Genomic DNA, 19529 nt, shown 5'->3' with positions numbered 1-19529 from the left:
GCCCTGCCGCGGGCTGCGGGAGGCAGCGGCGAGGCCCTGGCGCGGCCGGGGGCGGGGAAGGGGGCTTCCCGCTGCCTCCCCCAAGGCGGGCGGGCCATGCCACCCCGCCGCGCCGCCGCCGCCCGCGGGCGAGGGGCGCATGGGCGGGCGGCGGTGCGGGCGCGGGGAAGCGCGGGGCGGGTGGGCAGGACATCGCTCCGCGGGGGAAACAAAAGGGCTGCGGGCAGCCGCGCCGGCGGCGGCAGGGCAGGCAGGGAGCGCGGCTGTGCCGCTGTGTGTGCCGCTGTGTGTGCCGGTGTGTGTGCCGCTGTGTGTGCCGGTGTGTGTGCCGGTGTGTGTGCCGGTGTGTGTCTCTGCGGGGCCGGGATCGTGCGGTCCAACCCCTCCGCCGGCAGCGCCGCACAGACCCTCTGGAGTTCGCGGTGCTTTGGGTAGGGATCGGGCGGCGGCGGCAGCTTAGGTGAGGTACCGAGGGGATTTCAGTGGAGCGCTAGCTGCTTTCAAGGCAAAGGGAACCGTTCACTGCAAAAAAGGGGGAATGAGATGCCTGGGAGTGAAGTGTAGGATGTTCCTCACGACCCGCCCCGAGCCACTCCGTAGTTCTGGTTGCAATATCCAAATGGCTCTTACCAGCTTTGGGAAGGGCGAGAGCTGGGACGGGTGTGGGAGCCTTTTCCTCCTCCTCTCCGTTCCGCTCCCGTGCCGAGCCGCCTCCCTTTTCCCGACGCTAGATGGCGCGTGGATGACGGGAAGTGAGCTCCCGCCGGGGCGCCGCTGCGGGGCCGGGCGAGCCCCCGCTCCGCGCACCCCCAGCGCTCTGCCCGCGCCGCCGCTCGCCCGCCCGGCCCCGCCGCCGCCTCCAGCCGCTGCCGAGCTCGCGGCACCGCCAGATCTCCGGGCTAGACGAGCACGTAATTTCCCGAGCTCTGCGTGCCGCTCTGATAGTGCCGATAAATAGAGGGAACGGTCTATATTTTTCAATCAAGATTCTGAAACCATTCTATGTCTTCTTCATAGACCTTGCAAGAAGATACCAGAATGTATTCCTCCTTCTAATTTGCCTGTGTTTCCGTTTGGTAGTAAGAGGTTTTGAAAAGGATCACAGAATAAATAGGTTCCTTCACATGTGAAGTTTTTGCAACCAAACCTTCCACTCTGATAAGCTATTTGAGATATATGCCAAAGAAACCCAAAGCAAAAATAAACCAATACACACTGAACTTTGGGAGTTAACTCTTTTCTGTATTTTAATACTATGCTCACCTTCAGTATATATTCACATCTAAGTTCCCATGGAAAAGATGAGCACTTTCAGTATTGTAGCCTAAGCTACAGCCTAAGCTGTTCATACAAGTAATGCTTGAAAGCACGGAGAGAAAAGGCTTAAAAATGTTTGAGTACAAACTCTAATATAGGAAAACTTGTGATGATTACTGATTGCATATATCAAGTCACTTGAAATAAAATATCACATTAAATAAAAGATACTTTCTGTATATTTCCTGAACTTGGTTTTTGATTTGTTGCTTTCCTTTCCTGAAAATCAAGAGGTTTCCTTGTCAGCTATATATTCTTTTTGTAATCAATAACTGCTCTTATTTTTTTTTAACATGCCTAGCTTTACAAAAATCAGTTGCTGGCTTAAGTTGATTTTTTCTTTAGAGTTTTTCCTGAATAGAAGTCTCGCAATAAAGAATTTTCTATCCATAGAGAGAACCCATGAGAATGGATGCCATTAAAGAAACACCTGGATTCCTGTTGCAATCTTAAAGTTGTTTCAGAAATTTACGAGTTTCATTTAAAAAAATGGGAAAAAATCCCAAACAAACCCTATATTTTTTGACAATTTTGGGTACCACATAGCATTATAGCATTTAGTCTGTTTAAGTAGAGGTTTGAAACCAGTTGAGGTTTAGAGACTTTTCTGACACCATTGCCTGGAAAAATGATTGCCTCACCTTAAATTTTTGTGGACAGCCTGTATATCAGAGAGGCATCTTTCCAAAACAAAGTCTTGGAAGGAAAAGACTACACTCTATTGACTCCTTAATTAATATGTTACTGAGAAGTGATAGCCATGAACTCAAACTTTCACAGCTAGTACCTTATGTTCATTAAAATTGCCTGCCTGAAGTATTTCTTACTTTGTATGTTTCAGAAGGACTAAATCCTACTACATAAGGTGTACCTAAATAATCAGGTCTTCCTAAGTCAAAATCCTGCCTGTGAAATCAGAATTGGCTACAAAGAGATTGGTGTGATGTGACAGGGAGGATTATGACTTCAAGTAGGAATTAAATAGCAGGGACTCAAATGAGACAAAAATCCTATTTTCCAGGGAAGAAAATAAATCCTAGTAATTGTAGGAAAAGAAGAAAATGATGCTAAGGGGAATGCACAATGGGCTCTAAGATGAGCTGTTTCTTAATTCATTCCAAAGTCATGAGACACAAAGAACTCTCTGAGGATTAAATAAGCTACCAGCTATGATGCAGAAGTTTATATTAATGAACTTATTTTTTAAAATATTTAAAATGTTTGAAACTGTAAGCTTTCTTTACAGACTGAGAGCACATGTGTGTCCCCTCTTTTTAATTCTTCTGGTATTAAGACAGTTTTCTTTCCTTTTGAGAAAAAAAAACACTGCCAATGGTGTTTTGTTCTGAGGTTTGTTAGGTTTTGGTTTTGGTTTTTTTGTTGGTTTGTTTTGGGTTTTGTTTTTTTTTTTTTTTAATGAAGGGAACATTCCTGAAACCATCTAAGTAGCAAAAGTCCAATATAAGAATTTCTAGAATACAGCCCCTTGAAGAACTAGGTTGTGAGATTAAGAATGTGTCTCACAAAGGAAAATGTTTGATTCTACCTTGCAAATATAAAAAAAATAGTGCTTTGTTCAAACATGGAATCAGCCCAAATATCTATAGTCATAGACTGCAGTTTCCTTGCCTTCAAAAGTTTTGTTTGTTTGGTTTTTTTTTGGGGGGGGGAGTTGGGGTTTTTTTTGGGTTTGTTGTTTTTTTTTTTTGTGTGTGTTTTTTTGTTGGTTTTTGTTTGTTTGTTTGTTTGGTTTGTTTTTGGTTTTTGTTTGTTTGTTTTGTTTTTGGTTTTTTGTTTGTTTTGTTTTGTTTTGTTTTGTCTAAATTGAGCTGCTTTTTGTGCTTTGGGCCAGACAGAATAAGTGGAAGGCTTTTGATAATTTTTCCAAGACAAAAAGCCATCTTTCTGGGAGTTTGCTAAAATAGGCTCAGGTCACTCTGCAGTGCAAGTGCAAGAAGCTTGGTGTCCTTCTTTCTATGTGGAGAAATGGATTGCTCTGGACATTAAAAAATGACCTCTCACTGGTCAGTGATTAAGACATACTGTGGAGGGAAGTGCACCATATGCACCATTTCTTTTAAATTCTGAAGTCAAACTGAAAGGTAGTATAGCCACCGTTAACCTAAAAAAAGACCCTAACTTCTGTGGAAAAAGATTTTTTTTATGTATTTATTACAGATTTAAAGTCTGGAACATGAAGGCAGAGCTGTCAGCATAGTAGTTTCTTTTTTCTTAATGTGAGGCTAAGTCAATATTTGGAATCATCTCAAGAAAACCATACACTCTTCCAAAGAAGGGACTAATTTGATCTCAAATATATTTGCTTTAACTTCTCTAAACCAACAAATACTGATTTAGTAATTATATATGTTTTTCTTGATGTATAAGATATTATATGAAACATTAATTCTGTTAAACTATCTATTAGTCTTATTAAGTTCTTGGAATTCCTGTTCAGATTAGTGATATTGTACCCATCAATGAAATGGTGAGTAACTTTTAAATTTTACTTTAGATAAATACATATTTCTCATTTTGAATTCATGTTTTGTTTCATATAGTATCTTCAAACAAATAACTGTTTTGTTTGTGTAATTAGACTAAATTTCAACCAATTTAGCTTTAAATACCTGTGGTACCTAATTAGGAGCCTTCTCCCCCTAAGTTCTTGGAGTCAACAGAGGGAAAAACAACTCTGGAAAACAATCTATCCTACCTGCAATCTCAGTGTATGTAGGAAAGTGTCAATTGACTATAAAAGGCAGTCTGGGATGGCTGTGGTCCTTAAGTTATGAGTCTTTGCATTAAGATACTTTGCATTTAGGCAAAATGGTCCTGAGACTTAGAGCCTGAGCCAGTCTGCTACATCAAAGGGAAACTACCCTGGACTTGAAGTGTCTTTAAGGTCACATCCTTAGAAAGAGAAACTAAGAATGAATTCATGTAGAAAACTAATTAATGACTACAGTTCATACTCCTGGTAGCACTGAAGCACTTTGGGAAGCCTATGACAAAGATGCCACTTGCCAGACTTACTCTGCATTGCCACTGCCACATTCCTAAGCACATGCAGAATCTTCAGTGTCATCAAACACTCCTGTTTCACTCCACGAACAAAATTTTAAAAACCAATTTTTTTTTTTACTTCTCAGTTTTTGACTTAAACTGTCTTTTTAATTTTTGTTCTCTATAACATACAGAATGGCAATCTTTCAATCTGCATCCAAACATTACCATTTTAGATACTGCTTTTTTCTTTGTATTCCAGGAAATGTAGGGTTTGGATGCTAGCCACCTTCCTCTGCTCCTGCAAAAACCTCACAACGATCAATGGCTGCTTGCCTAATTAGTCCCATCTCTCTTATACTGTGAATCCTTTCTAAACTGTTTTGTTACTAGATTGGCTCTGCTCTTCAATACCGGATGTGGAGGGTACCCAGAGAGTGGTATTGAAGCTCTGACTGAGAGTGACTGCAATTGTATCCTTCCCATTTTTAATAACTGGTTTCTGTTACAGCAAAACTTCTATCATTTCAAGTTTCAGCAGCTTTATAGGACTCCTATATGAAAGAGATGAATATGTGCAAAAATACAGTTAATAGAAACAATGTGTCATTCATTGGCACAGATGAATGTAGAACATTTTTCAGAAGTTAGTAGATTGAATAAAGTTATTATCTTGCATTGCAAATCTCTTCCTTAGTCCATCCAGCTCTTAGCAAAGAAAGAAGCTTGAGGTTAGGCAGGCTGGCATGAAGCTGGTAACTCTTCAAAACTGAGAACATCTGGAGAGCTGCCTGTAGGGGCACCTTTTATGCCAGTAATTGCTAATAGCCCCTGTACCACAGTTCAGAACAGGAAATAGAAACCTTCTTTCATGTTAATGATTGCTTTCTAATTGCATAAACAGCAATGAGATAGCAGTCATTTATAGAAGCTACTCCTCCAGCTCAGGGATGAAATAATTTTTTTGTGGTATCATTGCTGTGGTGAATGTTGAGTCCAAGCTTCCAAAAGGGAGAAAGGATAAAATAAAATATTTTTTTCAACAAAAATGAAGCATTACTTATAGGTTTTTTGCATGAAATTAATTTTAAAATAAAATTGAAAAAATAATAAAAAATACAAATCAGAAAAGCTAACATTTTTTTCACATCGTTTTATTAGCCTGGAGCAGAGTGAACAGTTTACAAATCCTGAGAAACATTTAGTTAGACTTGATATTATGGTATTACTGGATGTAGAAGTTGTCAATTCAAGATATTACAATTGAAAACTGTCCTAAACTTAGTGTCATTACGCTCTATATAGTCCCAGAAAGATACATGTCACAGAGAGATGTTAGATTTATCAATTAGTCACAGAGAGATGTTAGATTTATCAATTAGTTAGCTTCATCACAAAATTAAACAAATATTTTATTGTATGATTAGCAATACTTCACCTCAAAGACAGTTTTCAGCACAGGCTATTCAGTTATAAGTTATGCTGCTAAGACAGTCTGACAGCTTGCACAATATTGTTGCTGTCCAAGTTAAAAGAAGTATGTTTCAATGAAATCATATTTGCTTCATAGGAGGCCATAGCTTTGTTTACCAATTAAAGACATTATCTTACTGTAGTTTCATCACTCATAAATCAAATAGCAACAAAATATCTAATTTGAATTATAACATTTTTAAAGCAAGATCATAAGAAACCAAATCATCCCAATGTCAGATCTTTAGTTTCCTTCCAGATTTGTATGTAGCATTGCCCAGTCATTTAAAAAGGATTGCTATATAACATAAAACAGCTTCAAGAATACAGTAGTTAGAATATAGATATTTTATATACAATGTGTGAATCAAAAAAAAAAAATCAAAACAAAAGCCTGTTCAATTGAATTAAAGTTAAAGCAATAGAAAGCAGAAGTGTGAAACACTAGACAGTAGACATATTTCTACAAATACAGCTCTGTAAGAAGAAACAAAACCACTTGTTTAGTAAAGATCCCAAAAGCAGTGAGAATTTGAAAATGGCTAAAGTCCATCTGCAGCTTCTGCTCTGCTTTCATTATCCTCTGCAAACTGTTCATATAATTCACTATGAATTTGGTCATTTAATTTTATCTGTTATACTGAATGGAAATGTTGTCTGGTTGGGACAGCAGTCCTTCCAAACCCCTTACTGTACTCTTCTATTTCATCCTTATAGCAATTAGGGCAGAAGATAATGTAACATGGAAGGCTTTAAAAAAAAAGAGTAGCACCGTGCAGCATAGCTATTGATGTCTGATTCCCCACCTGTCTTATGTCTAAGGAAGGGTGATCTCATTAGCTTCCTTCACAGTGAATAATAATAGGGTGTTTAATCTCCAGCCACTTGCTAGTTTTCATGAAATTATAAAAACTGCTTATCTTTAGTCTTTTTACCCCTCTAAAATGACACTTAAAAATTAGTGTGAGTTTGACAGAGTGACATTGGAAATTACTGTATTCACTCTATTTTGAAATTTACTCAATTACCTAGAAAACCATTCTACAAATTGTTATTCTTCTTTATTTTGATGGTTCATCCTGAGAATTTCTGGCCGTCTTACTCAAGAAAAGAGAGATCTGGACACATTGTTTCCCATTCTCTTTATAGTGGACTTTCACATTTCGCCCCCTTTAGGTGAAACTCTGGTTACATAAGGCAGTTACAATTAACAGCACAAAGGTTGCCCTTGACTGGTTGCCATAACCCTGAACTACATCAAAGGATTATAACTGGGAAGTGTGAATCCCTCTACAGCTTTTCCACAGCTGCTAGCGTAAATAATTGCAACTACTAGCCAGAGGTGTGTGCAGATCAGCTGTTCTTGAACACCAGCTCTTCAGTGCCCTATCCCCTCTGAGACCCAAGTCTAGACAGCTCAAGCACTTTGTAGCTTTTGGGGATCTCAGGAAAGCATTCTGTAACAGACTTGTGTGCATGTGTGCACATGTTTAAGAGAACATCATAAAAACCAAGAACAGTATAGGTTGTTCATTATCACCATGATTTATTATGAAAAATGCTAATTTCAAAGGTAGAATTAGTTGTTAATATCATTCATATTGCTGATGAAATCTTTCTGTTATGAAAGAAACACTTTTTCTATCATAAATATTCTCCTGATCTCTTTTCTTTGACTGACAGAAACAAAGTGCAATAAAGAATTCATTTTTCTTTTTTTCTGTTTTAATGTCATTAGGAGTGTGTCTGCCTTTCTTCTGAATTCATGATCTCCTATTGTGTTTCATTGCATATGGAGAGCTGAAATACATATCTGGTTAAATTTACTCAACCTTTTAGGAAATTACAGAATCCAATATTATGTTTGAATAATAGATATTTTGCCATTTTGGTTTGTTGAAATGTAAATACCATGACTCTATGTAAAACAGAAATGACAGATGGAGAAAGCTGTACATGCATACACTCTCATAGAAAAGTAAGAAATGTGTGTTTGTGTCATTTAAAACTTGATCTAGAGAAGTTTTGCATACAGAAATGAATGGATTTTTCATGGTAAAACTGGAAAGGTAGATAGACTACTGTTACTGTTTTCTGGTTTTCTTTGTTTTGTATTGGACATGTAGTTGCCAAGACGGTAGTTTTCAAAGAAAAGATTCTATGGTTGGGAGTAGAGTAGTAGAATTGCAAATAACTGCTTTTATTTCATTTTTTCCCCCAGTTCATTGCCGGAACAAAAGAATTATAAACCCCCAAAACATTGTTGTATATTGACCCAGAGCTAAAATTCATTGATCACACCACTGAAAGAAAATTATGAAATCAAATTAACATATTCACAAAAATTTATTAGAAAGATTTCATTTGGATTTTTTACTTTATTTTTAATTTTTCCCCAATTTTGGCATTTAATAAAGCAAAAAGTCATTTCAAAACAATGAAAAAGAAATGTTAAGAAATCAGGTTTTCAGATTTCCCTTTTCATATGAATCTGTTAAAAGTTATTTTTACTCAAAGGCTTTTTTCAGAGAAAAATAAAAATCATAAACAGAGATTTCCTATTTGCTGTAGACTTTTCAAAACTTATTAATTAATTTAGTCTTTGATAGAGGTTTTGCATTTGGTTCTGGTCTGTAGTAACAGCTAATACAAAGTTTTCTGTCTTTGTAAGAACCACAAGCTTTAGCAGGGCTTTAGCAAACACAATTAATGCTACACTCATTAATAGGTATCTTTACCCTGAACAGCTATCCAGAATATCTGCATTAGTTTCAGAATAGTTGTATGAAAACTTACTTGTGTCTTGAACACTCTTTACCTCTATTTTTATGCTGGCTGAGTGTTTCATGATTTACAGTGCAACTAATACATGTAATAAGCCAATAAGGGTTCTGATTATACTTCTGTAACTCTTACTCCTTGACATGAAATCTTTCTCCTACTGTGTAAGTAAGATTAATTTGTAATTTTATATGCTTACTGACATCTCCCACAGTGTTCAAAGTAGGCTAAATATGTAAAGTCTTGAATACGACTTAGGCCTAAATTATAAAAATTAAACAGTCTTGTCCACACTATTTCATATGACTGTATCTAAGAGAAAAAAATTGAAAGATCACCTCGTTTATTGTTCAGGAAAATACAAATAAACAAAAAAAAAACCCAAACTCATAACTTGGTAGGTTTACAAATGTCAGCTGTAAAGAACAGCTTTTTTTTGCTAGTGACAATGGGAAATCCTAATATTTAGTACTGTGTATTGTGCATGAACTACTGATTTATTGTCCAGTGAATCTTTGGATATTTGATAGGGGCAAATACTAACAATTTCATGAGGTAAGGGTAGAAAAGGTAATTTTGGGATGACATATGAGTATTTGATGGCATTGCAAGGTTATAATGAAGATTGTTAACAACATGAAGTGTTACTCAGTGTTAATAAAGAATCAGCTCCGGGGAGGAAGCTGAAGATGCAGAGGCTCTCTAAAGGCACATTACAAGGTGGGATGCATCTCATCTAAGTTTTATCACCTTAAAATGAAGAATTGAATTCAAGACAGTATTCTGAGCTTCTTGTATTCTTGATAAGGGCAAGTAATTGCATCTCACCTTTTCTTGTAGTATCATTCAATATATCCTCTTTTACTGCTAATATTTGTTATACTACTGCATAAAAGAAAAATAGTAAAATGGATTCCAGGAGGTTTTTATGAGCTATCTGTAAAGCCCTTTTGCATAAAAGGTTATTTTGTGAGAGCAAGATGACAGCCTTAAAATACTTGTTACTCATTAAAACATACAAAAGGTTGTGTGCACTGAAAAGTGAATCGTGGCCTCAAACAGAAAAATCTGCTGATGTGCTGCAAAGCTGTTTATATCATATGTCCTAAGTCACCATTCCTTCTGTGTCATGTAAGCACTGTTAGAAAGTCCTATGCTATTGCATGAACCTTCCATGCATTTAACACAGAAAAGGGAAACTACAACTGGCTTTGATAGGATTAAATTATACAACTAATCCTTTTTGTTCCAGATGTCAATACATAAAAGTAATATCAGAGAGCCAAATGCAGAACCTCATACATAATTTTAATCCCTCTCCCTGTGCTGCAGGTTACAGATTTCGAAATTATAGCATGTAAAAGCTTCTAAAACTGGACTTCTTTCTCATTGCTTTAATATCCAGTACTGATAATTGTAAAATTTTACTGAGTTATTTTGGAATTCAATACGTCAGTACTAAATGAATTGCAAATTGGTTATACAAAATGATGGAGGGAGCTCAGCATTTTATGGCAGGTGAAAAGCATGTCACACATACTGACTCTCCATCTGTGACGCCATACCTAGACAGTGCCAAGCTGAAAACTAGGCAGCATGCAACAGCTGAGAAGACAAAGTGCAATGTGCATTTCATTTCACCAAAAGAACTGGCACATGCCACAGACTACATCAACAATTATTGCAAAATCACTATTTTACGTGAATGAATATAGGTATACCTATGTGTATACACACATACATATGTATGACTTCTATATGTGTATGTATTATTTGCTTGGGTGTTGTATTTCTTTATTGTAGAGACAATCTTGTGTGACTGTAACAGCCTACACAGTAGGTATATGCTGGAGTGCACTTTTTGCAGATGTCAAATGGCAAATATATATATACATTCTATAAAATCTATACAGAGTCTGATAATTTTCTAGTGCAAAGAAGTTCCTCATTGTGTGAAGATTGCAAAAAAAAAAAAAAAAAGGAATATATTGAAATCTATGTATCTATTTCCTCTTTAAGCCGCCAATCTCTCAATAAGAAATAATAAAAAGACTGCTTTTGTGGAGCCTAAAATGCTTTATGCATTGCTGCTGCAAATTTAGTCAGCAAAAGAAACTCAACTCATCTAAAACTCATTTATGAGTTGTGCTGACATGAATGAAACCATCAATGGTACAAAAACAATGACAGAAAGCAAAAAAGTTTTTTTTTATTTTAAGCTTCATTGAAAATATGACAGAACAATTGTAAAATAGGAATAGTTGGTGATTAGTAGAATTTAACATGCCATGAAAATCTAAAATAGTCATACTTCAAGTGTTTGTGGATCAAAGATAGGCTAAATTTATTGCAGTGAGAAATAAAAAAATATTTTAATTCATTACAGCAAGAAATAAAAAAATCCTAATGATTATATAATGCAGTTGCCCCTAGACTTTTGGCCAAAATTGGTACAATGTGGCCATGATTTATTTTATACTCAGCTTTCAGATCCTATGACTATCTAGTGATTTGCAGCATTTAGAACAGAATAACAACTGCAAAGCAGCCAAGGGGCTTTCTGGAGGTCCCACATGTATGCACCTGTAGATGATTCCAGTAGATCCTGGAAAGACTGTCTTTTGGGCAACAGACACATTTTTCTGTGTTTTCAGGCAGGCTGTCCACAGAGATTAGTAGTTCATTTCTCTGGTGAAGACTGCTGCTAGTGTCAAGAGACCTTCAAAGGCTGAAGGGAAACTTGTGAGCTGAAAAGAAAGAAAGGGCAGAAGCTACTCTGGTTTTCAGGAGTAATTGTCTTGACTTGAGCAATAGTTTTTTCTTCACCGCGGCCATTCTATAATTATGTCTTCAAAAGAATTTCCAAAGTTATAATTTGAAGCAGTTTATATGGGTCTTTTAAGGAAATTCTATTATTTCTTCACTGGTGTACATTTTTGTACATAATGTACTTTTATATGTATTCTTTATGTATATCTATGGTTTGTATGCATATTTATGTTTGTATACATAGAAGAGCTTTCAGAAAAGTCAGGGGTTTGTGTTTCTCTTCTTCCTGTTTGTTTTCCATAAAGACTTTCAGTCCTTAAAAAAATATTAAATGAATTTTCAATTTTGATGCACAAGAAAGGAATACGTGTAAGTTTTCTTTTTATACATGATTATAGCAAAACAGATAAGGGGTGAAGTCTGCAAATATTTATTTAAATGAAACTATGAATTTTCTAACTCATTTTGTGCTCATTTTCCAAGAATATTCTAGGAAACTAATTTACTGAGGCTGCTTAAAATATGTATTGTTACTGAATAGTGGATATATCAAAGAAATTCATACTTGGAGTTCTAATATGCAGTTATTGAAAATGAACAATAAGCTATTAGTTCTAAGTTCTGGTCTCCTTCAGAGAATGAAGACAAAAACATGACTGCTGCTTATATGCTAATTGCAATGATTTCCCAAAAATTTCCTGCTGTTCTTTGCAACTATAGTCACACATCATCATCATTATCATCATCAGCTACATCATCTTTCTACAAATATTCTGGATATTTGGGACTTAATGCATAGTCAAACTTGTCTTATGACTAAACATGTACAGCAATATTTGCAGAAGAGGAAGTTTATAAAGCCATATTTTTTTGTGGGAAGACCTGTATTCACATAGATGATAAAGTGCAAAGAACGAACACCCTATTTCTGTTTGTTGCTACATATAAGTAATAAGAGGTCAAAATTGAATTAGTCTTTACTTTTATTCCATTCTTTTAGTAAATTACTCACTATAGTATTACCAAGTATATTTGCAGAGAGAATTTGTTAACAAATAAAGAAATAAATGCTATTATTATATTGTGGATCTTTAAACTAATCTCAGATTTCTGTTCAGAGCTGCGCCTTTTCGTATGTATGAGTCTCATACTGTTGATTCTTGCTCTGGGGATGCTGTGGGTCTCAGGTGTGTGCAGCAGAGAACCTCGGGTTCCTCCTGTGCTCTCTTACCCTGCATGTCAGCCTGGAGGGGTCACAAATCAGCAAATAAGAGTGGCCATACACCAAAGGGTAGGTCATCATGTAAAGACTGGTGCTCAAACGGCTTCAGCAGGGAGGCAGGCTACATCAGTGCAAGGTATTTATGGCCTTCTGCTCACCCTGAGTGACCTGCTCGAGTGCACCATTGTCTGTCTTGCAGCTGAAAGGAAGATGCTTTTCACAACTGTTCAAAAAGGAAGAAAGGAAGCTATATTCAGCAAATAAATTATTAACTCTGAATGATTCCCTCATCTCTATGGCACAGTCATTGCTGCCCCAGTTTTCTCTCTCGCATATGAAGCATAAAATATCATTTCTGTTCTGAAAGCCTTTTCTTAGAGAAATTGGTGAGAATGTTGAAGTCAGAATTAAGAAAGATGAGGTAACATCTTTTGGCAAAGAATATATAATTTCACAATTCAATGTTTTCAAGGTCTTGTTCTGTTCTTGAATTGAAAAGGAGAGATGCCAATGAGATAAATGCGGGGAAGAATGGCCCTGCAATTTCTCTGACATTACATGGTCTACTTAGATGCATCCATCAGCAGCAAAATCTTTACATTTGGAACATACTTGGTACAGTGGTCTCAAGATACCCTAGGCCTTTTAGCTCCTTCCTTATAGGAGTCTGATACAACTCAGCAGTGTGACTTTTCACAGACATCAAAGGGCTGAACAGAAATCTGTAAGTCATCTACATCAGCCAATGCAAAGATTTTACTGGATGTTAATGCTGAGCCTTACATACATAAGTGAGTACTTTTACTGAAGTAAGAGGAGTTATGCAAAGTAGCCCAGATGTTTTCAGGATAAATTAAACTTCCATTGACTCATCATTTTTTTTCAGATCATTCATACTAGAAAATTGAAGAAAATTGTCTGGGAAAAAAGTACTTACTTTCTTATTATATAGCTGTTCAACAATAGAGATCATTATCTCTGTCTTCCAAATAATGGGAAATGAGTGGGAAATTAAACAAGAAAGGAATATGATCTTCTGTAAATACAACAGCAAAACAGGATCAGAAGTTAGATTTGACTCAGTATCTTCTGAGCCCCAAATCAGTTTGCAGACTGTCTGCTTGTATATCTGTATCTGCACAGATATACCCCTGAATAGCTACATCTATATATAACTCTTTTATAAGTAAACCAGGTAGGTTTTTTTTTTTTTTTTCTAAACTATCATCATTGTATGTGAGGAGCTATGTAGATTCAGTAATATTCTATTGTTGAGAACTCCATTTACTCTGCTTGTTAGTGATTAGGACAGAGACCAGAGAATAAAGTAGAATAATGAAATATTTTGGAGGAAAGGCTGTTTGATTATGCAGACACCTAAACACATGTATCTGGATAAATTCATTTCATATTGAGGCTTTTCAGTGTAACACAGCAAAACTTCATTTTATTAACAAAAATAAATGAAAATGTAGTGAAAATGTCAGTTTCTTAGTGTAGTTAGAAATCCATCTACTATATAAATTTATGCAGTTATGTAAGATGTTTTGACTGGATGTTTTTGTGTGTGAGACTTTTTATTCAGTATTTCCTAAAGAAGAAGGACATTTTACTTTGGGAATTTCCTTCAAGTTTCTATGAACATAAAATCTTAGTCTAGAATTGCAATAATTGCAATTAGCTTCCAATGATTATTTCTCTTTTCCATAAATTTAAATAGTACCATAAATATTTAATTTAAATTTATAAATCAGTTTAATGCAAATACAAACTTGCAATTTATATTTTTAAGATAGGTTTTGAAAGTCTGCAAGATGCTTATGATTAAATATAATTATGGTTCCATTTGTCTAGGGAAGTAAAAATGGGATGATCTACCTGAAAGATCTTCTTAATTCAGCTGGTCAGTGGTTGTTCTGTTCAGAAGTACATATTATACCACTGATATTAGCCCTAAGAGAAACAGTCATCTGTCTGAGGGTCTTGGCTCCAAATGCTTCCTGAGGAATTCAGAAGGCGAGGGAAACGGTTCCAAGCCTTCCTTCCACATACTGGCGTCTTCCACTTCCTTTGCAAAGCAGATGGAGGTACAAGTTACATCACGTGCTAAGCGATTATGTTCCCTTGGTGCAGCCTGTGCAAGTCTGATCAGATGCCTTTCTTCTGGAGGCCAGGAGACAGAAGACTGTAGAGAAGCAGACATTTCTTCTTGACTAAAACTTTCTCAGTGCATCAATATGGAAAACAAACAATTTAAATAAGCCACCATAGATATGTAAGCCACTAAAAGTCAGTACATACCCAAATGTAGCCTTCATATTGAGCCCCTTAAGTCCTTCCTACTGGCTCATATGGTCATCCCACAGCCAATTTGGAGGGTCATTCAACATAAGTGCTCTTCATTACATGAGGTGCAAAGCAGGTTTAAACTTGGCCTGTAGCAAATACATTATTCAATTCTTGGGGAAAAAACGCCTCTGCATAGCCAAGCCTCACTATAGTTTTTTAAGATCCTTTTTAAAGCTTTTTGTGTATTCACTCTTCTGCTATTATCCTATTTCTGTGTATCTGGATTTTGCTGGGTTTTTTTTTAATGTCAATTTAAGCAAGCCAGGAGCAGAACAAGAAGAAAATTCACTCAAGGCTCAGGCTAGAACTCATTTTGCTGTTAGAGATTTAAGTGTTTAGAATTTATCCAGCTTGACACATGTAAATGTCTTTAGCCCTATTTTTTTTTCTTTTTAGTGTGACAAGCAGAAGTCCTCCCCCAAAATAAAAACTGAGGTATTTGAAGTTGCTGCTGAGTTTGGCCAGCAAAATCCTCTTTGTTTCTGGTCTTTGTGAGTTTAATATTCTTTATAAGTGAAGGACCTAGATAGGCTTAATTTCCTCAGCTGGTTCCCAGTTACTCAATGCTTTCCTGAGGTGTTTCTGTATCCTTTCTGCAAAATAAATTCCAAAGTGGTTCACTGGAAATATGTGTCCTGATCTGAAGTTACCAAAGACCACTTCACCAGCTGTGGATTAAATACTACCTGAAAGTTTAGATAAAGGTTCTGAAATAAGAGTACAGTTGCATAATCTGGAAGAGGCTATGCCAGTTTCTTTGTTTGTAAAAAAGAAATTATTTGTGGACCAAGTCTTTTCCTGGATAGTCCAGACTAAACTGACCTTACAGGATTCAAATGAGATCAACAACTAAGAATAGAATTGGCTTTTGTATCAGTTTGAATATGTGAATATATATACTCACCTGTTGGTGAATATGGGACTTTGCAGGATTTTTTTGGTAGTGGTTTAGTACAGTTGAGCTAAGTCCTTTGACTAACAATTGAGAGGGTTATGGATAGTCAGCAAATGCAAGTTCAGCCCTGATCTGACTAACTAGTGAAGAAAGTGTGTGAATGAATGTTTGATGAAACAGAGTAAACACCACCACTGCATATTGTGAAGCAAGCAGATCTGTAGAAGATACTACAAATGGAGCAGTTTCTTGGAGATGCAGCTCTGCTATCTGTGCTTAGAGAATGTGTGCAAATCTCAAAATTCTCTCTCCCAAATAGGTCTGAGTGAAAATCAGTTTTCCTACCCACAAAATATAGTTACAATTTATTGGGAAATGAAGCCATAAAATAAAAATATGATCTTGCATCAACTTGTAAAGGAAATTTTTAGATATTTGCAAGCTTCATCCTCCTTCCTTGTTCCGCCCATGTTATGTACCCATTTGTGTGAGGAAGAACCTGGTCCTCAGTTCCAACTCAAGTCAGAAATTTGAATCTGAATGTTCTGACACCAGGAGGCTGAGGCAGTTGTTAATTGCAAAATCAATTCTTCAATTAGATGGTCTTTCAAAACATCCTTTTCCCTGAGCACCATTACCAGAAATGTCTGAAGTCAGTCTGCAGTCATCCTGGCCAAAGTGATGCTCAAACAGAAAGACTTGTCAAATCATGATAGCTAAGCTATTGGAATCCTACCTTCTCTTAAAGAGATCCCACATGAAGCCCAAGTGAAATGAGCTACTTTAAAGTGCAAAACTACTGAGCTTCACTTACTTTCTTTTCAACATCTATGCATTCTTCTATTACACTTTATTATACAGACCTTCACAGAGAATTTGATAATTACCTATACATGAAAAAACACTTCCCCTTCTTAGCCTAGATTCCCTTGTCCTGAGGGTCAGTTTGGAAGTTTTTTTTTTTTCCTTTCAAAGTCATCTTTGACTGAGGTGTCAGTCTGCACTTGGAATGATGCAGGTTTATATAAAAACCAAAAGACTGCAATTAAAAATTTACAGTGAGGCAATTCTCATTTTGGAAAAGGAAAAAATAAGAAAGAAAGGAAAGGACCAGCTATAGGCTATGTAATAGTTGTAGAGCAGCAGTAGTCAATGCATAAAAAGCTCAGAATGCACCAGTTTTCCAAAAGGTTTATAATATATATTATAATAATATATATTATGGACAGTTTTATGATATTATAATATAGACAGTTTTATGACATTAGTTATGCAATAGAGTAATTTTGAAGTCATGTATTTCCTGGAAGCTAATGACGGGACACTGGATCTGACACCCAATGAAAGGGCTTGTCATTTTATCTTATTATATTACTCTGTGGAAGAAGCAGACACCATGATTATGTCAGTAAAATTCTGAACCAGTTCCCCCAAGATTTTAATATCATCTGATTTATTGCATTTAGTGATCCTCTATAGGAAAAAATGGATGAAGTCCTTTATATTTTTAGCATATCTCCACTTCTCTCTGCCTTTAAAACTCTAATCCATTTTTTATTTTGGGGCACAGACCAACAAACCATCCATTTTTCCAGAAACATGAAATCTATCATAACTGTTTGAGAGCTTATATGAAGATGGTTTTGTACTGTGAAGCAGAGGACCACATTCCTTTCACATGGAAATCATCATAATAGTCTGACTTCATTCAAAATCAGTATAACTTTGCTTATTTCTGTTAAATGAATGTCTGACCTGAGGCTTTCCACTGAGAACTGGTTGCCTTCCTGTGCATATTTAGTTTTGAAAGAGTTTCTCTGGAATGTTTTCTGATAAAACTAGTGATTTTCCCAACACATTTTCTAGTAGCAGCTGTATTAGTAAGTAAATAAAATAATCCAAGAACCAACCTCTGGTGGCAAGTTGCACATAGTTTTCTCCCTTCTCTCAGAGTCTTCATGCATCCAACCTGTTGGGAATAGTTCCTTGCCTAGACTTTTTTGTGAATGCTGCTTGGGCACTGTGTAGGACAGTCCTGGTTGGCCCAGGTCAAAGCACTTTTAGGACTATGCTAAGAATTCAAGAGTATGATTGACTATATACGAGAACTTTTGCCTGTGACTTGTTTAGATGTTGCTTTTAGATCTGGTGCTTTTAGATCATTGTTGTGTAGGAATTCTGTTTAATTGGAAAAGTGATTTTTTTTTCCCCATAAAATTGATACTTGAGCAAACTGCATCCTGTTGATTTCAGAATTGTTTTACAAGTTTGGTGTGTCTTGCACTGAACTGCTTTGAATGTTGAGCTAGTTTTATTAAATTACTGACTCTGAAAATAAGTTCTATATTGTCTTCTGATGCATTTTTTTTCCTGGAAAATCAAGATGATCCTACGTGCACTGCACAAACTGAGTTTATAAATCTTCTTAAAGTCTTTGTTGCTCACTATGTATCCCCACAGTTATGGTAAAAGTGCAGCTCTTCTGTCGCCACTGAGGCAGGACAGGAAGAAAAGAACTCCAGTTCAGAAGGCAAGAAGAGAACTCTTTATTAACAAGTACTTCATTCTTTTATAAAGAATATTGTGAGGATCAACTTCATTGGTCCTAGAGTAAAAACATCTCACACTATTGGTGCACTATGAATAGCACACAGTGGTAGAACTCATCTATAAACAATATGAACAGGAGAGATAATAATTGTTTACATTCCTCTCAGATGTTTCCCCAGGCTTAACCTGGTAGAATCTCTCTCCTTTTCTCTCTGACTGAACTGAGAATATCTATACTCTTCAGCTATGCAATAATTATAGTCAAAGTTCTGTGCAAAAGTGTTGAGCCTTGAGCAGTACATTGAAAACCAGTGTGGGGAATCAAATCAAGAAAAATTAGTATGTTTTGCAAATATCAGTTTCCTTTTCTATATGGCCTGAATATCTGCGGTTATTATAAACACTAGAGAATGTGTATCTTTAGAAACAGTCAGCTACAACAAATGTATGTATTTCAATCCAGAAAGTGAACAAATGAAAGAACATTATCAGGTTATGCTGTATGGTAGTTGTTCTTCATTTCAGATATTTCACATTCTGTAGAAGAGCCTGAATTCACCTGCTCAGGGCAGACTACTAAACAAGTTGCTAGATTGTATTTTTCTGAAACAATTGCTTTTAGGGCATGATGCTGTAATAAAATGTGCTGTCCTTCCACAGTCATGTAATCAACTGCATATGGGTAACTGCAATCCAACCCATGCAACAGCAGGTCTGTCAGAAATTTACTTCCTTTGATGCAAACATTTATGGAAAAAGAGTGCTTCTTTCTTTTTGCTTTATGTTGTTGTTTTTCTTTAGCTGAATACATCTAAGTTGCTGGCAGTTCCACTCTTAGCTGGCTAATACTGAGATTTTTAACTTTCATTAAGTCAGTATGGCGCTTGATTCCCACTGTTCTTTCAACTTCCATTAGAAACAATTTAATTGAAGCTCTTCATACAATGTCTCTTAACCCTGACTGAGATGTGCTCAGTTTTTTAAATAAAATTGCAGCTGTTCCATTTGGGCCATTTACATCTGTAGCAGAATGTCACCTACTAGTTATGAATGAAATTGTGACACCTTAGGGCTTGTGGTATTTAATTTATTTCTTTATTTACTTATTTACTTTCTTACTTATTAATGTAGAATTTTATTTCTACTTATTAATGTAGAAAAATCCAG

General features: G+C 36.4%; 1 protein-coding gene across 1 annotated transcript in view; it reads right to left on the bottom strand.

Annotated features, from left to right (window-relative positions):
* The window catches only part of KCND2 (potassium voltage-gated channel subfamily D member 2), a 264895-nt gene extending 264220 nt beyond the window's left edge, over positions 1 to 675 (bottom strand). The window contains exon 1 of the mRNA XM_053978214.1: positions 631 to 675. The gene's annotated coding sequence lies outside the window, so the exon portion shown is untranslated. The remainder of the gene's footprint in view (positions 1 to 630) is intronic.
* Between the last annotated feature and the right edge of the window lie 18854 nt (positions 676 to 19529).

The sequence above is a fragment of the Vidua macroura genome, chromosome 5, assembly GCF_024509145.1.
Source record: "Vidua macroura isolate BioBank_ID:100142 chromosome 5, ASM2450914v1, whole genome shotgun sequence".
Classification (NCBI taxonomy): domain Eukaryota; kingdom Metazoa; phylum Chordata; class Aves; order Passeriformes; family Viduidae; genus Vidua; species Vidua macroura.
Note: the sequence above shows the minus strand (reverse complement) of the source record. Positions and strands in the feature narration are given on the sequence as shown.